This window comes from Gymnogyps californianus, chromosome 3 (genome assembly GCF_018139145.2).
Source record: "Gymnogyps californianus isolate 813 chromosome 3, ASM1813914v2, whole genome shotgun sequence".
NCBI classification, from domain to species: domain Eukaryota; kingdom Metazoa; phylum Chordata; class Aves; order Accipitriformes; family Cathartidae; genus Gymnogyps; species Gymnogyps californianus.
Genome location: NC_059473.1, coordinates 9,272,092 through 9,290,342, shown reverse-complemented (window position 1 = coordinate 9,290,342; position 18,251 = coordinate 9,272,092). Strand labels below are relative to the sequence as shown.

Sequence of the window (18,251 nt, the reverse complement as noted above, 5' to 3'; positions counted from 1 at the left end):
CATTTAGAAATCTAAGTGTTGGCAGCAGTTTGCTAAACACTACCCGGCTGGCAGAACTTGCAGGCTCATCCTGAAAACACAGTATTGCTGCAAGAGCTGGAGGTAGGGATGGTGTGCTAAGGCATACAGATACCTGCATAGAAATGGGTTTTGATATGAGGGCTTCCCATGCTGCTCTACCATATGTCATTCAAGAAGGCTGCTGCGAGGGGCTTTTACCTACTTCTCTTTGTTACCTGCTCCTCACAAAAGCTTGCAGCTTCAGTGCTCTGACTCTGGCTCCTGCAGTGGAGAGGTACAGATAAACCATAAGGTTGGCAGGCAGAGATGCCATAGTATAAATGTCCAGAGAAAGTATTAAGAAGAAAGAGTGAACTGTTGTCGGTTTTTGATAGACTCTTTTTGAGAGAGACTTTTTTTGAGAAAGGTTGGTGTCAAAGATACCAGAAACACTTTGGCAGAAGAGAAAGAGGAGCCAGTGACTGGTTTGTCAGCTTTTGGTCATTTATTTGTCTTTTATGTATTCCAGACAGAAAACTCAAATATGGTGAATATCTTAATGGAAAAGGGAAGGCGCTGAAAGGAAAAATGGAGATTGATAATTTATTACAGAATATACTTACTACATTTTGACTGATAAGATCCCTGTTGTTAAAGTTGCTAATTATTTCCCACTATAATACTCTAGTTGGATTCACTTAAAGTTTGGCTGAAGTTTATAAGAATTTGGAGTGAAATTTGCAGTGTGGAGCTCTGAGCTAAAAATTTGAGCAAAAAATTTCTAAGTTGTTTGAAGCCGATATTTTTATTGAACTTTTAAAATCTCTTTTTTTGCCTTACACAAAATGAAAAGCCTTGGAAGTTTACAGGCCTTCTCTTGTTGGAAAGCCTCTGCTTTGTGTTGAGATAGCTGAGTTGAAAGCTCATGGAGTCTTTGAGCACTTCAAGATCTATTGATGAAAAAGAACAGGTTATTACTGAGACTGTCTGAGAAGGTATCTGTCCAACTTAGCTTTTCCTCTGTGTATAGGATTAAAGCTGTAACGAATTGTAATGCAATTATGAATGGCTCTTGGGTACCTGGCTTGTGACACTGTTAATCAAATTGGAGATGCAGAGCACTCGGCTGCAACCCAGGGCAATTTGTTATGCAAGGCAGAGATTGAAATAGTTATTCTTCTGGTGTATCTGGTGGTTGTGTCTCTCTAGTACATGATGAGGAATGGAATTCTTAATATCAACTCACAAAGTTTTGAAACAAAAGTCTTGGTTTTCTGCACCTCAGCGACAATATGTGAAACTGTACGTTTATTTCTAAATTCTTACTGATATCAAGTATTCCCTAATATCTCCTTGGTATTGTTCCCTCAGTTTGGACAATGAAATAAATTTGTTGCTTGCCACCCTTCAGAGACACATTAAGATACCAGAGGCCAATTATGTTTTTCAGTATGATGCAGTTACCAATGCTTCAGATCTTAAAACTGGAATTCAGTTAACAAGTATGTCGTTCTAGCCTAGGCACTGTAGGATCTCATTGGTTTTGTAGCAAGATAATTAATGGTAGTGAAAGCAATTAATTATGAAATGGCATTATGGAATACATGCAATTCTAAGTGAATTGCATCTCAGTTATTTGGGCTTCTTAATGAACCACAACTTTAATGATCAGTGTCAACAGATCTTGCAGGTGTAAGAAGTAAACTTACAAACAAAAAGAAGAAATGTAACTAAATTCAGTTAGAAGGAAAGACGAAGTAACAAGCAGTAACCTCAAAGAGTTTAAACTTTTGGCAAAGTTGTAAGTCAGGTAAAAGCAAGGTCCTTTTATATGAAATGTCAAACACCTTTGATAAGAAGCGTTTGTACCTGAGCTACTTATAACTGAATTTGAGTGAATTATTTTATGCAGTTAACTCATGAAATATTCACATTGGCTGACACAAGAGCTTTCTCAGACGTATTAGTGAATGGCTGAAAGACTCAGCAAAGGATGACAAATGTCAGACCTGAGCTGAGCTAAAACATCTCTAGAGAGATGCTATGAAAAATGGTAATAGCTCTTGTCCTTTTTAACACTTTACCTAGCAAACGGGGTGAGAAAGTATGGAATGGAGTGTGGTGAAACTGCTCAGGGATCCTACAGTGCACCTACCAGTACAAATAGAAAAGTTAATTCAAAAGGAGATGAAGACTGGCAGAAGATAAGATGCTTCAGCCTGGAAAGGAGTGGAAAATCTCACCCTGTGGAGGAGACAGGTGGAAACAGAGGAAAGGAGTATGAGCTGGGAACTTCCAGAAAACAGTAGGTGCACATTTACAGATATAATTATTGGGCAAGAGGGAGCTGGGGACACTGAGAGAAGCAAATCTATTTCTCTTTCATAAATATAAAAGCATGTAAATCAAATACACAAAAACGCCGTGCAGCAGACAAAAGAGCAGGAGGGAACAGAGAACTGTTTCAGCAGTGGCTTCGTGCGTGGATCACAAATTGTCATGAGTCTCTGTGCACAACAGTCGCTCTGCAACGGTACAACAGTTTCTGGCTATTTAATTACCAGGAAAATACTGACAGGCTGGAGGATATTCTGGGAAGAGGAATAATTACGTTGAGAGGCCTTAGGGGAAAACTGACCTAAGCTGAAGGCCTGGGAGGAAGGAGGGGAGGGGGGCAGATGGCAAAACCCAGATCAGGCCACCAGATCCGGTCTGTTCTAGATAGGAACATCCTCTTTAGATCCAGTCAGTATTTTCTTCGCTAGCTGTTGATGTTAAATTACTTAGAGCTTTTCAGTACTCTTCCTACTTGCTTTTCTGTCATTGCTGCATCTGTTTGAAAGTGTCTTGAAGATGAAGTAATTTCCTAGAGGAATTCTTGTATGTTTTTCCCCCAGCAGTTCATCATTCTTATCTGCTATATTCATTGTCAGGAGGAAGATGATGAATTTTTTTTTTTTTTTTACATATACTGAGCAATTTAAACTACTCTTTCTCATTTTTCTTTTTGGAGGTTTAGTTATTAACTAGCTCCTGCCTACTTCTGGCGTTTAACCGTTCTAGAAGCTTGACTCTATTTGTTTCTGTTTTTATCCAGATACTTGGGTTGTTTTTTTTTTCAGAGTTCCTCAATTCCTCTCTCAATCTTTACATGACTGAAAGGATGCAGTGGAACTGATTACTGCATTTCAAGTCCCACTTTCTGCATCAAAATAAAGCAGAATATTCTGCTAATTCCCTCTACTATTTAGGAAACAAAGGAACTAAAGACCAAACATGAGTTGTGTGGGGTATGTCCTAGTGTAATGACACATCCATCCAGGTGTTCATTCATCAAAATGCAGACATCCATTACATGAGATGCATGTAAATCCAGACAGTAAGCTTCTTGCATTTCATGTGAATGCTTGAATGTCCTGCCCATGTTATGGGTATCTTCCCTAGAGAGGGCACAGAGATCATGTTATTCCTTTTCTATACAGAAATCCTTTTCACATACGGAAATTGTTATTGGTTCCCCCTCACTGCTCTGAACATCTAACACTCATGCATCATGTCCCCATCTGATGTTTATCTTTCTTACAAACTGGAGGATATTGCTGACTCCGTGTTATTATTATCAATCCTTTTCTGCAGAACTGTCAGCCACCTAATTGCGCCTCATCTCACACTTGGGTAGATGATTATTACAAACTAAATGTAGGATCTTTATTTGCTCCTCTTTTTTCGGTCCATTCCTGTAACTTCTCAAGAGTATTCTGAATTTTGTCCTAAATAAGCCTAGAAAAGTATATACAAAATGCACATCCAGAATGAGAACTTTGAGGAGATTCATCACTGCAGAACAATCCAGTGGAGTCATTGTTAAGGGGAAATGGAGGGCCCAATAGTGAAGCTAAGAAACGCTCAGCAAACCTAATTAACCAGGGAGCGTGTTTGATGAAATGACATTTCTAAGTAAATAGTTATATTAAAAATAATTTTTTTAAAAAAGCAGCAATAACAGGTTACATCATCACAGGAGAAAAATCAAAGCTGCAGTCATCTGCATTTTTAGATGATACCAATTGGAAGTTAAGGAAACAAATAAAGGCTCAGTTGCTAATGGAATGTGTACTTGGACTGAATCAAGATGGGCATGAAAATATTGGGAACAAATGACCTTTCTGACAAACCTGCGTATGTTGGCCTTGTTAATGAAGTTTGGAGTCATGGTAACACTTTTCTGCTTCATGAGAGTTTGCTTGCAGTGGCTTTTCTAATTGCAATGTGTTCAACCTTTTCAGCAAACAGACATGGGAGGAAAAATGAAACCCTCTGATGTCTGTTCATTGACAGCAGTGGGGATCCAAATTATACTAGTCTAAGAGGACCAAGCTATGGCTTTGCCAAACCTTAGACCACGTAGTGAAGAGCTTTCTTCTAAAAGAATAGAATGTATAAGCAAAACCATTGATTTTTGCCCCTAAAAATAAATGTAGGTGACTTCAGTCATGTCTGCTGAACCACTGATATTGGTGTAACTCTACTGCACAAAGTTAGTATGTGCGATGCAATCAGTGTCCTTTTCTTTAGCTGAAAAAAGAAGGGGAAAAACTTCTGACTTCTGAAAGAAATCATCATATGAGGTCCCCATTGATATCTACAGGAGAAAAGGAATGATTAAGTGGCTTGCAATTCCTAATTTATGGGGCTAAAGGCTGTTTATTGTTGGCAGTGTTATTACTTGTTTTCAGCCAATTTAATTTGTTGTGATTTGGGGTTTGTTTGTGCTTAGGAAGGAAAGGCATCATTATATTAGTCATAGTAATTGGTGAGGAAGAAACAAATGAATGTTTCATGAAAAGGCTGTGAAACAGTTTATTTTGTAGAAGAGCTACCTGAGGAGGGCTTTACATGTGCCCTCAAAGGCAAGCTCCAGATCTACCCTCCATAGCAGCTTTTGGTTTTTTCTTCCTTTCCTGGATTGTGAGGGTGTGAGCAGGCTTGGAAAACAGAGCTCCAAAAAAACCTCCTTACCTTCATTTCACCTAAGGCAGGAAAGCACCAAAATGGTATTACCTGAAAAACAGAGAGAGTTCTCTGATGCCAAATAGAGGTGTCAATAGAGAGATACTTGTGATATCAGAGAGATGCTGCCAAAAGAGGGAAGGCTCAAAGACAGGTATAGCTTTCTTTTAACAGAAAGCAACAAGAAGTATTTTCTCAATGGGGTGGGGGGGGAAACAGAAAAATAAGCTCAAGTAACTTGTGCCTAAAGCCTTGAGGGCAACACAGTGGCAGCCTAAAAATTGATGAAAAGCAAATGAAATCCAGTAGCTTCCAGGGCTATTTACCAGCTAGGACCAGGCGAACTCGAGTGCTTGGTGTCCTGCAACTGATAAGGACTAAAAAGCAGAGATCTTTTTGGGATGCATGTTTAGCTCTGCAAATCCCTCTGACCTTTGAAGGGCTGCTTTTCCTCCTAGCCACTCTAAGATGCTTTTTCCCTCCCTTTTGCAATGGTATATGGAAAGATGTGAGTGCACCTCCTTCATTTAGGCTATCTGATGCAGGACATTCTAAGTTCAAAGGGAATAATAAGCAACAGGGAAAGCGATAAGCAAGCACAACAACCTAAACTGGGCAAACTAGCGATAAAGGACACAGTATCCAAGACTAAAACTCTTCAGTCACTAGTTGATGGGCCACTAAAACTACAGGCATAGCCTCAAAGAGGTTCAACCTGGACTTTGTAACTGATAAGAGGGAAAGAAGATTAATAGGAGCATTATGGGGTACTCCAGGTGGAACTGTGGGACTATGCAAAAATTTTTAAGGAAATGTCCCTGACTTATATACACTTAAATATGAATATGTCACTGTGAACAACATTAGCCATAAAAGGGTGTGTGTAATCAAAGATGCATTGTAGATGCTTGTGCCATCAATAACATCATATATGTGTAGGAATTACTACGTATTTACAGCCAGAGTGACTCTGGCCCACCCTTTGATTTGATTGAGCTCTGCTTCAGAAGCAGCTAATAAATCAAGAGAAAGGGAATAGGATCTGCTGCTCATTTCAAGTGCGTCAGGCTATGGCTTCTGCAGTGGGGGAACAGAAAAAGCTTCCAATTACCTGAAACGCAGCGCTGTTTTGTGCCTACTGGAAGGGGCAAGGCAAAGGGAATAGTGAAACCCAGCAATTGCTGTCGTGGATTGAATGCTGAACAGTTTTGCTTCTCACAAGGACAGGGGATGGTTGGAGGGACAGGTCACTCCCAAGTGACAGTGGGATGTGACTGCCCCAGATTTAGCTCTTCCCACCTTACACAGCCCTCCAACACTACTGTGTCGCTGTGCTTTGGACCCCAGTGAGTGCAAAACGCAGCTTGGTCTTCTGCTGTAAAATATCACTGGGCCTGGCTTTCGATGCAGCCACCAGATGTATACAAGGTACTTTGGATACTTTGAATAGGAAAAACATATTAAAAATGACATCTCATGGCACTCAGGCCATTTTAGGCTGCAGGCTGACAGAAAGGGCACCAGCTCTTCAACAGAGTGTAGGAAGACAGCTGCAAGATATGAAAGATTCCTCATATTGATGTGTAAATATTATTTTACATGCACAAAGATAATATTTTCCTTTGTCTTTACAGAAAATCACCAGCTAAACCTTGGCGTGCCTTGGGATTACCTTGCTCTCTGGTGGAGAACAGGAAACCTCGCTCCTGGTAAAGGCAGTGGTAGGTTCTGCATTTTTTTTCTTTTTCTTTCTGGTTTTTTTTTTCCTTTTCTCAATTTTTGATCTTAAGGACCCTGTGCTGGAATTGCTGCTGGTGTTGGTGAAACTGCTCCATGTTAACGCTGTGCTTTGGCTTTGGCCTTAGGCAATTCTGACAGAAAACAGCCCTGTGGCTAGTAAAGTGATCTGCGGAGTGTATTTACACCCTGTTTAAACAAAAAGCAGGCCTGTAAGCTGCCTATTTTTCGTGCTGAAGAGCTGGCCCAAGCAGGGTAAGCCGGGCGGCTGTCGCCCACGCTGCGATGACCCAAAGCATCGAGCGGGAACGCAGCTTTGTGTGATGTTCACACGGATGATTTCTTCCAGGAACTTGGGGGTACCAGCGGCTGTGCTCTTACTGCCAAAACACGGTCCCTGATCCGTTTCCTTATTTTACCCTTACAGGGTAAAATATTATTGCATTCTGCCGAACCCGAGAGAGCAAACTGGGACAGCTCATGTGAAATCCCTGTGTGCGTTCAGGCACACATTTGCCATCCTGGGGCTAGATTCATTTACGTTATCTGACGTTACCTTGCAGCAAGCTGGACATAAATTGAGAGTTAAGCATAGCTGTGGGCAACTAGCTTTTTGTGCACAATTGCAGGAATAATTTAGAGTAATTTCTTCTGCTATTTTGTTATGTCAGGGTTTTAACGTTTGTAAGCCATTTAAAATGAAAAGACAGATACAGGGGAGTTTGTTATAAACATGCCTCAAGATGCCATTTAGAATAATTGTGATGCTCCAGCCCTGCACAAACCTTTCACAGGGAGGAGATAAATAACACTTTATTAAAACAGGAAATGTCCACAGCGAAGACCAACACTAAATGACTGCAGAAAGCAACATGAAAATCACTTCTTTCAAAATTCACTCCTTTTGGTGAACACACAGCCTCCACCCTGGCATAATTTTGCTTGAAGCGCTGGGTACTGAACTAAAGAGAAGCCATTTAAGGGAAAAAAGTATGAACTGTCAATTATATATGAAAATCAGAGTTCATTACTTAATGCCTCAATACTTTGATACTGTAGAGGATGCTTCAATATCAGGAAGTGACTAGGAAATAAGTGGTCTCTGAGTTTATTGGGACATACGCTTCTTTTCCTAAACAAATATACTATACTGAAAAACAGTGTCCTGCGAGGGAGTAACTGGCTATGGTGTATACTGGGACTTTGTTCTCTTATAGCCTTTGGTTCGGCCCTTCATTTTATTACTGGGAAATCTGAAGTCCACACTGAGAACTTTTACGTAAGTGAAACGTGATGGAAGAACATTTCAGCCACTAATCTTTTATCGGTGTTACAAGCTCATCCGGACACAACAAAGCTAAGGGAAGATTTTTATTCCAGTTTTGTGGTTTTGCAAAACCTCTTAATAGTGCCAGGAACGTGGGAGATGGGTCACAGAAAATGCCAATGAAACTCCCACTAATATCTGTTCTGTGATTTTATATGCACCTTATGGAAAATTGGTCTTAAGTTTTCACATTCTTCTAGTTTCCAGATAGAGTGGGGAAAAAAAGCTTTGCAGTGATAGAAGGGGTAAGATCATGAAATGGAGCAGTTCAGTTCAGTCTGGTCCCTGTTAGTTTTGGAACTTTCAGTGAAGCCATTAAATAAATTACATGAGACACTGGAAGGAAAATTGTACATCAGCACCTGATTCCTGGTGATTTGTGAGGTTTACAGTAAAATGCTACCAATGCCAATAAATTGTGTCCTTTCTGAAGATGGTAGCCATACTTCTATATAAACTATTTTACAGCAAGAAGTAATTTTTTTTACATAAAATGGCTTTTACATGCAAAACCGATAGTAATACTGAGCGTAGAAAAGGAGCAGAATTCAGAAAATGGGGTTATAGTTTGTGGGTCAGGCTTGGCAAGTTGTGAAGTTACGGCATTGCAGTAGGTGTGGCAATAGCAAAGCTGATCAAAGTAATTGCAGCAAAAATACATGTGGAAGGTTGCAAGCTAAACCAGCAAGTCCAGCCCTGAGCTAGAAGGAGGTTGGGTTTCAGAGAGCAAAAGATAGGGTCAAAACAGAAATTGTGTGGTCGTAGAGCAAAGAGCACATGGATGAGGTGGAGGGGATATGCTAAAAATAAGTGATGACAAAAGGATAAATTGGTCCAGATACCTCAAGACAACTGGGAACGTGTAACTTGGGCACAGTCTGTTCAGATGTGAAGCAGGAGCTGGAAGCTAAGGGAAATGCAGATAACAAGTGACATGAAGTGTTCCCCTCCCCTGCTCCCAAGGACAACAGGGGTACAACAGTGACAGCTGGGACCAGGAGTCAGCGAGAGGAGCAGCACAGGCATCTGCAGATGCTGGCGCTGCCTGGCCAGATCCTTCCCCAGGGAGCTGTAACCAGTGGTGGCCACGGCCAAGGAGTATGATGGGGAAGAGCTGTACCACGTGCCTGAGAGCCACCAGAAGATTTAAAAGCTGCTTTTCCCCATTATCTCCCTCAACTCCATTTTCTCTCCACAGCAATGAGAATTCATATTTTCCTGGCAGATCCTTCCTAATTCCTTGACTCAACCTGCCAAGTGTCAGAGGGAATTTGTGGCATCGTGGAGAAAATGGGAATTAATCCTGAAAGGCATCTTGTCATGGGGTACTTGGTGTCCTTTCTTCCAGCTGGCACTGGGGATCTCTCTGTCCCCAATACACCACCTTTAAATCGCACAAATGATTGCATAGTAACGACCACTTTCTATATTTGTATTAGGGGGTCACGAAATAATACCATGTTTGGGGGATCTGGCAGTGACCCCAGAGCAATTCTGCATGACCAGAGTTGGAGAATTTGTCTTCAGTGTTTAGGAAATATTCTCTAAATGCTGATGCAATGAATTCAGAGTAAATTATAACTGGTTTCCTTTTGTCACGTACTAGACTCTGATTGATTCTAGCATGGTTCAGGGTGCAATTATTTCATGGGCTTCAAGAAGTCAGACTGTTCAAAGCACTAACCTGAGACCAAAACTTTGCTCCATGAAAAATACTTGGCGTTCAGGCAGAGTCAGTACAGGAGGCTATTGAGCAATCCTGCAATGAACACCGAGTGACATTTTTCATGCTTTGGAAAGCAAAGGCCATGGCATTAGGAGCATTACTTCATGTGATGGCGCCTTGAAGTTCAGCATGTCTGCTTCGCTTCAAGGGTCGTTAGCAGTGAGGGCAGACAGGACAGTATGGCTCTTCCGAAACAGGGTCTCCCCTTGCCAGAGATCTTGGCATTGTTTCCCTGTTCTTCCATTACAGTCTGTGTCTTATAGTTAATCTACAGGACCCTGACATTTTGGCTTTTTTTCACTGCCTCCCCCAGAGGACTGAGAATCACAGTTGTCTTCTGGTTCAAAATCAGTGCTAGTGCCTCTCACATTAATTCAAGAGGCAACTGGTCCCTCACTAGCAGCAAACAGCCATAAATTGACCCTAGGATTTATTTGCATAATGACTTGATCTATTTTGTGCTGAAAAGTTGGTAGCAGCCTTTTTGGGCGATAATGGCCTGTGTGAGTCTTTCTGTACACCTTATTAACATTATAAAGACACGCAGCAGATGATGCTCTGTGTTTGTAGCCTCAAGCTGGTTGGTTTGTTATGACACAAGTAGTTTCTGTTTTAACGTATTGGGCATTTTTTATGTTCTGGAAGAATTATGATTAGCAAGTATTCACAGAGCAATCTAATCAGGGAAACAAGTAATTATTTTTCTCAACAGTGGAGCAGTGATTTGAGTGTGTTTTCACAGTGTAAGAGGCACCTTGATAAGCCCAATTAGAGAAATACTTGTATTCTAATAGTCTACGTTTGTTCACATCTCTGATCTTGTAGGGAAGGCTGCCCTTTTTGTTTTTTATTATTTTCTAAAAGAAATAGTCTTTGTCTTTTCATCTGTCAGGGGGATCTCAAAAAGGAAAGAAAACTGCGGTGTTTCTCACTGCGGAGAGGATTTTTCCTGATTCTGACTGAGTTCATTTCGGAAGCTTGATCATACCGACAGCCACCTCAGACTGCTATCCTGCTTATTGCTGTTGGTATTTAGATGCAATCAAGACTGGAGGCTTGATGACAGCCAAAGGAACCAGCAAGGAAATCTCTGATGACTCAGGCCACAGCAGCACTGGTATAAGACAGAGTCGATGAAAAGCAGATCACTTAAAAGGCTAATTAGGATCGTTCCCTTGAAGAGGCATTTTCTAGCACTGTTCTGAAGCTAGAGACAGATGAAGGTATGCACTTCACATTACAAGTGATAAGCCTAAGTTTTCCAGCAAGCACTTTGTTTGCAAAGTACAGTGGCTTTAAAGTGCATTTTAGTAAGAGAGACAGTGAGGTGTTTAAATAGATGATTCATAACACGCTGTACTAAGACGGAAAAAAAAGTATATACCGAAGTGGCCGTTTATTTGTGAGATGAGCAAGCAGCAGTCACCAGGCAGGGTAATGAAGTACCTCCTGGATAAGCTGCGCTTTCCCATCCTGCCTCCAAATACCTGCACAGCTCAGAAGCCAGTGCAACGATACTTTCAAGGAGTGACCTCTGCTCTGCGTTGCAGAAGAGCGATGATAGCTTTGCAGAGCAGCACAGAGCAGCTGAGGGTGGGAGGTACAAAGGTGAAATCTCACAGTCAGGTCTATTTGTGCTGTGCCTTCTTTGTGAGGACCTGTGAACCCGCAGGGTGGTCTTTTTCTTTTCGTGCCTCTGTGTGCATGCTTGGGGATTCCTAAAAAGCTATACCCCAGTGATTCAGCACCAGAAAGACATTATAACCCATTGGGAGGAAGGAGTGGCCAGAGAGCCTAAGAAACGCCCTGTGTCTCCAGGAGCTCGCTCTTTAAATACCCAGAGACCAGTCAAGCAAGGATTGTCATTATTCCCCCCCAAATTTGAAATAGCCACCCGAGCCCTTCTTGGCAAGCTGCTCCCAGCAGGAACCAGTCAGAAACAGGCTGGGAATAAACAGGACTCTCATTCTTACTTAAGTACCTGTGAATGTCAGTGATTAATGCTGCACCCATGGCCAACTTCTCCCTGATGGAGGCAATCAAAGACATTAACAAGAGACTTTGTAAATGGCTTTACAACATGGAAAACCTTGGATTTATGGTGATAGCTGATGTTTTCCCCAATATGCATCAACCTGACTAATTTCTTTCTATATTTGTAGCCTGCATGTCCTCTAACGCCATTGCAACAATAACAAGCTGATTGCTGTACCATTGCAACAAGCGTTGATGGCAGTGAACAGATGTATTGTTGCTTCAACAACAGCAGAGGTTTGATTTCTAAAAAATATTATTTAGGTCTTTTACTCCAGTCACAGACATCATCTTTTTGTTTTCTGAACTTTTAGTGAGGAAGAACTAACAAAGTGCTTTATAATGTTTTCTGTTTAATGGGATTCATGGCAAGCAGGACTGAAAAGCAGTACAAACAGTAAGGGAAATAATTTTCTTTTCAGCTCTCATTTACTCAAAATGCCTTAATTTATCCTTCTACATATATTGCATGCTCTAACATTTCCCCTTTCATTTTTGGTGAAAAGAAATCAGGGAAAGAGTAGAAGAAAACACTTGTGCCTAGTGTGGTTTTTTTTTTTTTAACTTTTCTCGGTTTGATCAGTTTTGTTGCAATTGGTGAGTTCCCAGTTTCCTGTCCTCAAGACACAAACCTCTGGGTTGTTTACTTCTCCCTCTCAAGTGTCAGTCTGTTGCTAGACTGCCTTTGACAGCTCTGAGAGGCTGACATTGTCCAGAAAGATAGTGCAGGTTTTAAAAATTGCTTTTTGAATTAGAAGCTGTCTGGTTCACTCTCATGACCGTGCACTGAAGATGTGATCCAGTAGAAGTCAGCCCTGCTCAGTATCTTTCATTATATATTTGCTACCGGAGAGAATTCAAGCATCTTATCTAGTTTTATTAACTTCCAGAAACTTAAGGCAGGATTTTAGCAGTTCTCTGCTAAATATTCAAGCTGGGGGGAAGAAAAATCAATGGCATGTGTTTAAAATTCACAGTCTTCTCTGTGTTGAGCGTGTGTAATGCTTCATTTCATTTTGGGGCCATGTATTCAGCTCCAGCATCACGATGAGACATCGCTGAGAAGACGCGTCTGACAGTAGCTCCCTAAAGTGAGCAAACACCCTCCTGCATGGATGCTGTTAGGAAAAACATCGTCATTTGCCAGTTGTTTGGGTTCAGACCGTGGGTGTCTGGGCAGGAAAAAGGAAGAACAGCTGCTGGCATCAGGGGCTGGGAAGGGATGCTGTGTGCACTCTGGTGATGCTGGGGAAGGAAGGGACCAGTGTCCGGCCTCCATCTCGCTCCTTTTTTCAGTCCGTAGGGGCAGGAAGGGCTCATCAGCTCTGAATGCCAATTTAACCTGGGTGGCAGGTGACTTTGGTAGCTGTAAGGACCAGAGACAGCTTTTCAGATTTGCATGTGCTGGAATATGTGTGGCTTGTGGTCCCACTCCTCTTCCTCTGTGAAGGCAGCTGAAGGCAACCATCTGTCTTTAACAAGACCCTCACACTGAGCCACCCCTGGGGCAGGGGCAGGAGAGGAGCAGGGATTCAAGCTGTCCTCCTCCCCTCTCCCAGTCTGCTGGAGGCTCCTGGCCCCGTTTGCCAAACCGGACCTCCTAACACCGTCACCGCTGAGATGCGACCAGCTCTAACTCTGCGTCCCCATTAATAGCGCTCCCCAAACAGCCAGATTGGCATATGCAGGCAGCTGTCATATACCAGCCCAAAATATAAGTTTATCCTTTTGACCCCTTTTCAGGCTCTTCTCTCCTCGTCTCACTTCCCCAGTTCTGCTGCTTCATTCATTCAGGGTATTTTTTCCAGCAGAGATTGTACATCTCCTCCGGCTCCTGTTTTCCTTGTTCTGTCTGTTACAGGAATTCAGATTATCGCCTACAGGGCTCAACTGGAGTCCAGATTCGCTTCAACTGCCTTTTCACTTTCTTTTTTTTTTTTCCCCCGTAGGAAATCAAACAAACACCCTATCAGAAAACAAAGCTTCCTACTCTGTTTTTCCTGGGTGGAAGGAAAGGCCCTGTGGTTTATGAAGCGTGCTATGTCTTTTCTTTCCTCATATTATCAAGTCTTCAGGGAGAAAACTGTCCTTATTTTCTTTCTTCTATACAGTAAAGTATTTTATTGGCCCCATCAAAATTATGTATCAATTACAATGTTTTTCCCCAGAAAAGGAAATGGGAAAAACCTTAAGCTTGCATGGGAAAATTAGGGCTGAAATATTTCATTCCTAAGAGACATTCTGAAAAACAAGAGTTGTTCAAATGAGGAGTTTGTTTGTTTGTTCTGAAGTACCAAGAAAATAGCCACAGTACTTTACTTAAAGTTTTCTGAATCAACATCTTAACAAACAAATGTTATTTCTACAAAGGCAAAATAGGTGTTTCAATTTTCAGCAGTTTCAGGATGACAACATGCAGACATATTGGAGTATCTCCAAAATGTTCTGTTCTTCCAAATAAGCAATATTATTAAATAATGAGGTATATGGATAGGCGCCATCCTGTGCCCCAAGTCAGGGGATGTTGAATGCTGAAAGGAGCGTTATCTGCAATTAGCTCAAACTTTTTTCTCGCTGTCTTCAGTTCCACTTTTTTCCCAGGAGTCTGAGGTCTAAAACAACTGTCATCTTCCAGAGATCTCATTTCTTCTTGATATATTGTCCTTTGCTGCTTTGTGCACTATTCAGAAAGGGAAACAGAAAACCCCAAGTGGTTAGATTAAAAAGAAAGTAGAAAATGAAAAAGAAAATCCTGAGAATTTACCCCATTTTCATGTCTGATCCTTTGACTGAAGGGACGTCTCTCAGAGTGGTGTTTCTTCTGGTTGATAGCCAAAACAAAGGGGAAAAAAAAATATCTCAGGTTAACTTGGTAAAGCTTGTCTGCCTAACACTGCAATTGGGAAACTTAGTTACTACTACAGACTTGCCAGTACAAAACAGACCAAAAATTTACTGCCATTTTTATTTTGTTTATGATTGCTACAGAAAATTAACGATGTTGTTTTCTTTAATCCGATTCCTCATATCATGCCTAGCTCTCTGAAGAGCACAACCTAACACCAGGTGCGTGCAGCAGATCTTCTGCTGACCTGATTTCTCGGTGGGAGCTTAGCAAAGGATCTGTCCCAGGGCTGCTGTTACTTTGGGGCATTTATTCGAGCTGGTTTTGAATCACTGGTGTTACTTACGTCAGGAACTGGTGCATGTGGTACTGAATCTCCAACCCACAGCCTACCCCTGCTGTAGGACTACAGCCCTCTGGTGGTACCTAATCACGTATTTTGTGAAGAGCTGCATAACATTATAGCTAAAATTCAACTTTGGGCCCTCACCCAGGCCCCTGGTGTTGCCTGGAGGGGTAGTAGTATCTCTGGGGGGAAAGCCAGCATCCAGCTGTAATGCACTGCACGGAAATCGCCCACCAGAGAATAATTTCTAAAGCAAACACAAAGACTGCATGCAAGGGCGCTTAAGAAGTGGGAGGATAATGGATCTCACAGGATTGGGAGAGACCTCAAAAATCATTGCCAGGGCCCTGGCGGACACTAAGAGGCCAGTAAGGACCCCCCCGTAGTGTCCTGACAGTCATCAGTAAACTCTTCTCCTTCCTGAGGTAGGATGAACAAAATACCCTTCAGTCCTGAGCAATGTTTGCTTAGCCTGATCTTTAAAGTGCTTCAGTGACTGAGATTTTGCGATCTTTTATTTCCTGTGCTTCATTAGAGGAACAGTTAGACTACTTTCCTCACAACTCATTCATATCTTACATTGCACAGTTTAAACTCATTATTTCTTGTCCTATTCACTATGGACATGGAAAAGGAAAAAAACCCAAACCTTTTTTCAGTGTGCTGAACTCTTTCATATTTGAATATATGTCCCTTTGAGTCTTCCTTAAAGCTAATTGGCACAAATTCATTTAATCTTCCTCATCGGTCATATTCACAACGAAGTTCTGCTTTGAATGCCTTCACAGCAGCTCTTTTCAGCCGTGTGACATGACGTACTTGGACGTGGCTTTTGAGCGTCACTTCTCAAAATGAAGAATAACCTCAATTTCTGTCTAATGAGACCGTGCCATGAAATGCTCGTGATGCGTTTTGTTAGCACGCCCTGCTCTGAAGTTTTGTTCTGGACTACAGGAACAGGAAACTCGGGGCTATAGTATCAGGCTCTGAATAAAGCGAAATAACTTGAAAAGACAGTAATAGTGAACTGAGTGCCTCAGCGGGACTGTACTGGTAGAGCCCCACCGTTGTCTGTGATCATTTCATAGCAGCTGAATAGACATACTAACAAGCTGTCATATTATTACTGAAAAAATACTGAGCTTGGACGATTAATTTGAAAACCCTGAGCAGGCTGCCTGTGGGGATCTGTTTCGACTGTTATCCTGTCTCGGCTCACCGATGTTGAAAGGGTTTTCCCCATGAGGAAAGGGGCAGAGCTGAAAGTCCCCTGGGTAAGGAGGGTACGGGAGCCCCAGGGCTGCCCTGCAGCCATGGCCGGCACAAGCTCAGCTGCCAACCTGGCAGACCACAGCTAGGGCTTGGGCCTGTTCTTAGCAGAAAAATAAGGTTTCATTTGGATTGTTGTTGTTTTGGTTTTTTTTTTAATTTGTTTTGATTTAGCATGAGGAGCTTGTGTTGGTTAGCCAAGCAGTGAGGAGTACAAGCAGGTTGATGGCAGTGCCAAAATATACTCATATTGTGCATAAGGGATATAGCCAAGTTAGTCTGCGAAGGAGTTTATAGCAATACAAGCAATTAAAGAAGAAACAAACCACGCTTTTGTACCAGGGATTTACTGAGCTGTGCAGCGGTAGGTAAACACCCAAATTGGGGTGATGGTGATGTATCATGTAGTCTATTTAAACTGCAAACAGCCAGCCTTCAGATTTTGTTCTAGGAAGAACAAGTTACACGTATTCTGGGGACAAAGAGGGAAAGATACAAATTGTTTCTTTATGCTCCTTCTTGTTTATACTGCAGGCATTAGGTTAAAAAGATTGCATATTTTGTATAGAAGTGTTTTTGTGTATATGCTCACAGATTTAAATCTAAAAAGCTTCTAAGCGGTTTGTCAGACACTTCATTAATGCATTAATGTGTGTATACATAACTTTTCTAGTCTTTGAGTCATCTCTAAATAGGAAACACTGTGCAGGATCCCTTTGTAAGAAATTTACCTTGGTGATCTGTTAGATAAGCCAAATAATTCAGTGCATAACAGGAGCAGATTGATTTTTCTGTGGTGTTTTTGATGTTCTCTGTTTGAAAAGAAGCATAACAGTTGCAGTCTAGGCCAAACTGTTTTTCCTTTCAGGCTGTCTCATTCTGGTTTGCTGCATTTGAGTGTTCATGAGCTGTCTGGAGGCCAGGGTGTCTCCTTAAGCCACCTAACTAAAAGTCAGAGCCTCCGTCACAAAAAGTCACTAACACAGAGCTAGAGCCATGTAAGCTTGCTTTGGCCCCAGTAAAGCAGCATCTATAGCAAGTCAGCAGGGAAAACCACCCAAGGTGAGATCTTACTGAATCAGGAATCCCACCTTAGTGAAATGCATGTAATAGTAAAACATGCTATAGCATATAGAAATACATGCTATAGCAAACCCGGATTTTCCTCGCAGAAAACATGGGATAAATTTTAATAATAAAAATTGGCACTGCAAGGGTTCCCCTGCAGACGACCGCTCTGTTTAGGGACACAGTGGGTCGCTAAGAGGCCTTTACAGAAATTTTCGTTTTATTACCTACGAAGTCAAGGTGCCTGGTCAGCATGGAGTCAAGGCTGCTTCCAGCCCCAGAGGGAGGGATGGGATAGTACTCACACAGGCTATTATTGTACTGAAAGGCTATCTAAAGCCTAAAAAACCGCCCACAATCCAGCAGAATCTGCTTTTTGATCTCTTCTGGAAGACTAACTTTGTAAAAAGCTCAGCTACATTGTTCGGCTGGGCAGGCTTGTCCAGCCGAAGAGCTGCAAATGCCGACGTGTTTGTGCAGCATGGAAAGCAGTGGTTTCATGTCCACTGCTTTATAAAGATCCCAAACATTTTTAAAAAAATCTACCCCTGTTTTGCTATTTATGTAGTTCAGAGGCTGCATGTGGAGCTGCACAATGCGTGGGCAAAGCCTACTTTGATTTTCTGAAAGATCATTTGATCTTTCCCCATTGCACTTCCAAATAATCTGAAGCAGAATAGGAAAGATGCAGAAAACTTCTAGTGAACTTTTTTTCCTTTTGATTCAGATTTGATAACACAGAACCCAAACTTTAGAGTCGCCTGAGCACCCAGCTTCTTTTTTTGCCTCTGCACTTTGCATCAGTGAGGCCACTCTCTCTTAAGGTTCCAATACATGCGATTTAAATATTCATATAAGACGTGTCCATTAAAAAATGAAAGAGTGGCTT

General features: G+C 41.7%; 1 long non-coding RNA gene across 5 annotated transcripts in view; it reads left to right on the top strand.

Annotated features, from left to right (window-relative positions):
* LOC127015127 (uncharacterized) overlaps positions 1 to 18,154 on the top strand; it is an 88,225-nt gene extending 70,071 nt beyond the window's left edge. For 2 of the 5 annotated variants that reach the window (XR_007766279.1, XR_007766277.1), the window contains exons 4-5: positions 6,645 to 6,731; positions 7,573 to 8,015. This is a non-coding gene — a long non-coding RNA (uncharacterized LOC127015127). Of the gene's footprint in view, positions 1 to 2,088; positions 2,306 to 6,644; positions 6,732 to 7,572; positions 8,016 to 18,089 lie in introns of those variants that run through there. The other 3 variants (XR_007766280.1, XR_007766281.1, XR_007766278.1) reach the window with 3 other exon arrangements.
* Positions 18,155 to 18,251: the final 97 nt, after the last annotated feature.